This window comes from Hordeum vulgare, chromosome 3H (assembly GCF_904849725.1).
Source record: "Hordeum vulgare subsp. vulgare chromosome 3H, MorexV3_pseudomolecules_assembly, whole genome shotgun sequence".
Lineage (NCBI taxonomy): Eukaryota > Viridiplantae > Streptophyta > Magnoliopsida > Poales > Poaceae > Hordeum > Hordeum vulgare.
Window position 1 is genome coordinate 454,257,852 of NC_058520.1, and position 7,839 is coordinate 454,265,690.

Genomic DNA, 7,839 nt, shown 5'->3' on the forward strand with positions numbered 1-7,839 from the left:
CTCTATTGCTTAGCTCTACTTGACCACTAGACTGAGGGTGATAGGGAGACGCAATTCTATGGTTGACATCATACTTAGCAAGCGTTTTACGGAAAGCACCATGAATGAAGTGTGAAACACCGCCGATCATTAGATATCTAGGGACTCCAAATCTAGGGAAGATAACTTCTTTCGGCATCTTGATGGAGGTGTTGTGATCAGCACTACTAGTGGGGATAGCTTCTGCCCACTTAGTGACGTAATCAACGCCAACTAAGATGTGAATATACCCATTGGATTTTGGAAAAGGTCCCATATAATCAAAGCCCCAAACATCAAATGGTTCAATGACAAGTGAATAGTTCATAGGCATTTCCTCACGTTTGCTAATATTACCTATTCTTTGACATTCGTCACTCATGTCCCACAAGCGTATGGGATCGCAGCAGTTTTCGAGGGTAGAGTATTCAACCCAAATTTGTTGGTTCGCACGACGGGAAGCGAAAGAATATTCTCAAGTATTAGCAGCTGAATGTGTCAGATTCAACCACACGTGAAAGATTAGTGTCTGCAAGCAAAGTATCAGTAGCAAAGTAGTATGATAGCAACGGTGCCAGAAACGATCTGTTGACGGCAGACTATTCCTAACTGTTGTATCAATGGCGCCTGTAAAAAGCCTTGTTGACAGGATGTCGGTGCCAACAAAGTCTTGAAACAAGTAACAGCGGAGTAGCAAGGAACAGTAATAGCAGCAGCAACAGCAAAGTAACAAGTAACAGCAGTAGCAACAGCAGCAAAGTGGCCCAATCCCTCTTGTAGCAAGGGACAAGCCTAGGCAAAGTAACGTAGCGAGGACCAGTAGTAAAAGACTCGTAGGCATTGGATCGGTGATGGATGAGTGTGACGGATGTGATTCATCATGTAACAGCTATAACACGGAGAGATATGTGGCTAGCTCCCGTTCATCAATCTAATGTAGGCATGTATTTCGTATGTAGTCATACGTGCTTAGGGAAAAGAACTTGCATGACATCTATTGTCCATCCCTCCCGTGGCAGCGGGGTCCTAATGGAAACTAAAGGATATTAAGGTTCTCCTTTTAATAAAGAACCGGACCAACGCACTAACACGCGGTGAATACATGAACTCCTCATACTATGGTCATCTCCGGGAGTGGTGCCGGCTATTGTCACTCTGGGGTTGCCGGGTCATAACACATAGTAGGTGACTATAACTTGCAATCTAGGATCTAAAACACACATATATTGGCGACAACATAATAGGTTCAGATCTGAAATCATGGCACTTGGGCCCTAGTGACAAGCATTAAGCATTGCCAAGTAGTAGCAACATCAATCTAGAACATAGTGGATACTAGGGATCAATCCCCGTCAAGAACTAACTCGATTACATGATAGATCGCATCCAACTCATCACCGTCCACTAAGCCTACGATGAGATTACTCACGAACGATGAAGAGCATCATGGAATTGTCGATGGAGAAAGGTTGATGATGACGATGGCAACGATTTCCCCTCTCCGGAGCCCGAAATGGACTCCAGATCTGCCCTCCAGATGAAGAACAGGATGTGGCGGCGCCACCGTATCGCAAAACGCGATGAAACCTTCTCTCTGATTTTTTTCCAGGCAAAACGGAAGATATAGAGCTGAGATTGGCGGCGGTGGTGCCACGTGGGCCCCACAAGCCCTCACGGCGCGACCATAGGGGGTGGCCGCGGCCTGTGGGCTTGTGGCCCACTGGCACGCCCCCTCCGGTGGATCTTTGCATATGTATTTTTCTTTTATTCCATAAAAAATCTCCATAAATTTTCAGGATGTTCCAAGAACTTTCATTTCTGCACAAAAACAACACCATGGCAATTCTGCTGAAAATAGCGTCAGTCCGGGTTAGTTCCATTCAAATCATGCAAATTAGAGTCCAAAACAAGGGCAAAAGTGTTCGGAAAAGTAGATACGACGGAGACGTATCAGTCACAAGACAAGACAAACTTACGGGCATCCTTGAAGAGAGTGGGCCAATAGAAACCTGATTGCAATACCTTGTGTGCAGTTCTATCTCCCGCATGGTGTCCTCCGTAGGCCTCGGAGTGACACTTCTGTAGGATCTGTCCCTGTTCATGTTCAGGTACACAATGTCTAATAACACCATCTACTCCTTCCTTATAAAGGTGAGGATCATCCCAAAAGTAATGTCTCAAGTCAAAGAAGAATTTCTTCTTTTGCTGGTACATGAAACTAGGTGGTATGTATTTGGCAACGATATAGTTCGCATAATCAGCATACCACGGTGCACTATGTGAAGCATTGATGACATTCAGTTGCTCATCGGGAAAGCTATCATCAATAGGTTGTGGGTCATCAAGAACGTTCTCCAACCTAGACAAGTTATCTGGTACAGGGTTATCAGCACCCTTCCTATCAACAACGTGCAAATCAAATTCTTGTAGCAAGAGAACCCATCTGATAAGTCTAGGTTTAGCGTCCGTCTTCTCCATGAGGTACTTAATAGCAGCATGATCAGTGTGAATAGTGACTTTGGAATCAACTATGTAAGACCTGAACTTTTCACATGCAAACACGACTCCTAAAAATTCCTTCTCCATAGTAGCATAGTTTCTCTGGTAACTGTCTCGAGTTTTACTATCATAGTGAATGACATTCAACTTATTATCAACTCTTTGCCCTAGGACAGCACCAATAGCATAATCACTAGCATCACACTTGATCTCAAAAGGTAAGTTCCAATCAGGTGGTTGAACAATAGGTGAAGTTATCAAAGCCCTCTTAAGTATTTCGAAGGCTTCCTCACAATCATCGTCAAAGACAAAAGGAATATCCTTTTGCAAGAGATTGGTAAGAGGCCTACAAATCTTAGAGAAGTCTTTACTGAACCTTCTATAGAAACCAGCATGACCAAGGAAACTTCTTATACCTTTGATATCTGTGGCGTATGGCATTTTCTCGATTGCATCAACCTTAGCCTTATCGACTACAATACCTCTTTCGGAAATTTTATGTACTAAGACGATGCCTTCATTAACCATAAAGTGGAACTTCGCCCAATTCAAGACAAGATTGGTGTCTTTACATCTCTGTAAGACTCGATCAAGGTTGCTGAGGCAATCATCAAAGGAAGACCCGTAAACGGAAAAGTCATCCATGAAAACCTCGACAATCTTTTCACAAAAGTCACAGAATATAGCCATCATACATCTTTGAAAGGTGGCAGGTGCATTACATAAGCCAAAAGGCATACGTCTATAAGCAAAGGTACCGAAAGGGCAGGTGAAAGTGGTTTTCTCCTAATCAGATTGTGCAACTGGTATTTGGGAGAAACCAGAATAACCGTCTAGAAAGTAGAAGTGTGTGTGTTTAGACAGTCTTTCTAGCATTTGGTCGATAAAAGGCAGAGGGTAATGATCTTTCCTAGTGGCGTTATTCAATTTCCTAAAATCGATCACCATCCTATAGCCAGTAATAATCCTCTATGGGATCAATTCATCCTTATCATTAGGGACAACGGTAATGCCTCCCTTCTTAGGGACGCAATGCACCGGACTCACCCAATCACTATGAGCAACAGGATTGATAATACCTGCTTCCAGGAGCTTGAGTATTTCTTTTCTGACTACTTCTTTCATCTAAGGATTTAATCTCCTCTAATGATCAGCAACTGGTTTGAAATCAGGATCAATTTTAATCTTGTGCTGGCATAGGGTAGGACTAATGCCCTTAAGATTATCAAGAGTATATCCAATAGCAGCACGGTGCTTCCTCAGAGTTTTTAGTAACTTCTTTTCTTCATGCTCTGAGAGGCTAGCACTAACAATGATAGGATATATCTCCTTTTCATCAAGATAGGCATACTTAAGAGTATCAGGCAACTATTTAAGCTCGAACACAGGATCACCCTTTGGTGGGGGTGGATCCCCCAAGCAGTTCAACAGGCAAGTTATTCTTAAGAATAGAATATTGTTCTAAGACAACTCTATCTATATCATCCCTTTCATCCATATGCATATCATTTTCATGCTCAAGCAAATATTGCTCTAAGGGATCAGTAGGAGGCACGGCAATAGAAGCTAAGGCAATAGTTTCATCCCTACTAGGCAACTCCTTTTCATGAGGTTGTCTACCAAACTTAGAGAAATTGAACTCATGTGACACTCCTTCAAAGCCAAAACTGACAGTTTGCTTCTCACAATCAATATGACCATTGACGGTATTGAGAAAAGGTCTACCAAATATGATGGGACAAAAGCTATCTTGTGCAGTAGCAAGAACGAGGAAATCAGCAGGATACTTTGTTTTACCACACAAGACTTCAACATCCCTAACAATTCCCACAGGGCAGATAGTATCTCTATTGGCAAGCTGAATAGTGACATCAATAGGCTCTATCTCAACAGGTGCAATCTCATCTTTGATTTCATCATATAAGGATTGAGGTATTGCACTAACACTAGCACCCACGTCACATAAACCATCAGAACAATGATCTCCTATCTTAACAGAAACCACAGACATGCCAACAATAGGCCTATGTTTGTCTCTAACGTGAGGTTTAGCAATTCTAGCAGCATCTTCACAGAAGTGAATATTATGTCCCTCAACTTCTTCAGACAGAAGATATTTGATAATAGCAATGCTAGGTTCAACTCTAATATAGCCTCTATGTATCACAGTTGAAGCTTTAGAATGATCCTTTATCCTAACGGGGAAAGGTGGTTTCTCAATGTAAGCACTGGGAACCACAGGATCATTATAGGCAATGACTTTCTCTTCAACTGGAGTGGATTTAACTACATTGACGTCTAAAGGAGGATTATATTTAAACCACTTCTCTTTGAGGAGATCAATATGAGCAGCAAAAGATTCACACAATGAAGCTACTATCTCAAAGTCAAGTCCATACTTAGCGCTGAAGTCACAAAAAGTATTTGTCTCAACAAAGGATTTAACGCAATCACAAGTGAAACTCATACCTGACTCCTTACCTACTTAAAGCTCCCAATCTTCAGAGTTGCGTTTAATTCTCTCCAATAAATTCCACTTGAAGTCAATATCTCTCTTCATGAAAGAACCGGTACAAGAAGTGTCAAGCATGGTGCGATCATCATGAGAAAGCCGAGCATAGAAGTTCTGAATGATAATTTGTCTCGAGAGCTCATGATTGGGGCATGAATATAGCATTGATTTAAGCCTCCCCCAAGCTTGAGCGATGCTTTCTCTGTCATGAGGCCAAAAGTTATAAATATAATTCCGATCATGATGTACTAAATGCATAGGATAAAACTTTTGTTGAAATTCCAATTTCAACCGTTGTAGTACCATGATCCAGTATCATCACATAGCCTATACCATGTCAACGCCTTATCCTTCAAAGATAAAGGAAAGACCTTCTTCTTGACCTCATCCTCGGGCACACCTGCAAGCCTAAATAAAACACAAACCTCATCTACATAGATTAGATGCAAGTCTGGATGTGATGTTCCATCTCCTGTAAAAGGATTAGCCAGCAGTTTCTCAAGCATACCCGAAGGAAAGTCAAAGCAAATATTTTCAGTAGGTGCAGAAGGTTGAGGAGCAACTCTTTGTGATTCCGTTCGAGGTGAAGATACCCCAAACAAGCCCCTCAAAGGATTAGTATCCATAGTGACAAGTGACAATAGATTTTAGCACACTATATGAATGTTTCCTTACCAAGTTCCACTTACCACAGGCGCTTCACTCCCCGGCAACGGCGCCAGAAAAGAGTCTTGATGACCCACAAGTATAGGGGATCAATCATAGTCCTTTCGATAAGTAAGAGTGTCGAACCCAACGAGGAGCAGAAGGATCTGACAAGTGGTTTTCAGCAAGGAAAAATCTGCAAGCACTGAAATTGTCGGTAACAAGTGATCGTGTGGTGAGATGATTCGTAGCGAGCAACAAGTAACAAAAGTAGAAACAGTGCAGCAAAGTGGCCCAATCCCTTTTGTAGCAAGGGACAAACCTGGACAAAGTCTTATAGGAGGAAAACGCTCCCGAGGACACACGGGAATTTCTGTCATGCTAGTTTCAGCATGTTCATATGATTCACGTTCGTTACTTTGATAGTTTGATATGTGGGTGGACCGGCGCTTGGGTACTGCCCTTAATTGGACAAGCATCCCACTTATGATTAACCCCTCTCGCAAGCATCCACAACTACGAAATAAGAATTAAGACAAAGTCTAGCCATAGCATTGAACTAGTGGATCCAAATCACCCCTTACGAAGCAACACATAAACTAGGGTTTAAGCTTCTGTCACTCTAGCAACCCATCATCTACTTACTACTTACCAATGCCTTCCCCTAGGCCCAAATAATGGTGAAGTGTTATGTAGTCGACGTTCACATAACACCACTAGAGGAAAAACAACATACAACATATCAAATTACCGAACGAATACCAAATTCACATGACTACTATTAGCATGACTTATCCCATGTCCTCAGGAACAAAAGTAACTACTCCCAAAGCATAATCATATTCATGACCAGATAGGTAATGAGTAGCATCAAGGATATGAAAATATACTCTTCCACCAAACAATCCAACTAGCATCAACTACAAAGAGTAATCAACACTACTAGCAACCTTACAAGTACCAATCGGAGTCGCGAGACGGAGATTGGTTACAAGTGATGAACTAGGGTTTGGAGATGAGATGGTGCTGATGAAGATGTTGATGGTGACGAGTCCCCTCCGTTGAGAGGAGTGTTGGTGATGACGATGGCGACGATTTCCCCCTCCAGGAGGGAGTTTCCCCGGCAGGATCGTCCTGCCGGAGCTCTAGATTGGTTCTGCTCAAGTTCCGCCTCATGGCGGCGGCGAAACCAAACCCTCCATATAACAAAAGAGGGGGGACAGTGGGCCAGTGGGCTGCCCACAAGCCCCCATGGTGCGGCCTAGGGGGTGGCCGCGCCGTGCAGGCTTGTGGGCACCACCTAGTGCCCCTGTGGCACTTCTTCGGCCCAGTATTTTTGATAAATCGGGAAAAAAATCCTCGTTGATTTTTACAGCGTATGGAGTTGCGCAGAATAGGTATCTCAACTTTGCTCCACTTTCAGGCCAGAATTCCAGTTGCCGGTATTCTCCCTCTTCATGTAAACCTTGCAAAATAAGAAAGAAAAGGCATAAGAATAGTACCGTGAAGTGAAATAACAGCCAAAGAAGCGATAAATATCAACATGAAAACATGATGCAAAATGGACGTATCAAATTTCCATGAGTATTGTTGTAGGAGTTGCCAAAGTTATTAGAGGAGTTACTAGGAAAAGGCCTAGGAATGTAGTTTCCTCTAAAAGCATTCTTGTTGCCAAAATTACTCCTACCAACAAAATTAACGTCCAAGCTAGCGTTGCTACTCTCAATCAAGGAAGACAAGGGCATATCATTAGGATCTAAAGGAGCACTTCTACTAGCAATCAAATTCATTAACTCATCCATATTAGCACTCAACGAGTTCTTCTATAGCATGTACCTTCTTACTAGTAGGTGACCTTTCAGTGTGCCATTGAGAGTAGTTCATCATGATATTATCTAGGAGTTTTGTGGCTTCTCCTAACGTGATTTCCATGAATGTTCCACCGGAGGCAGAGTCCAAGATATTTCTAGAAGCGAAATTCAAGCCAGCGTAGAAGATTTGTATAATCATCCAAAGACTCAAGCCATGAGCGGGACAATTTCTAATCATCAATTTCATTCTCTCCCAAGATTGTGCAACATGTTCATGATCAAGTTGCTTAAAATTCATAATATCATTACGGAGAGAGATAATCTTAGCCGGCAGAAAATACTTGGATATGTAAG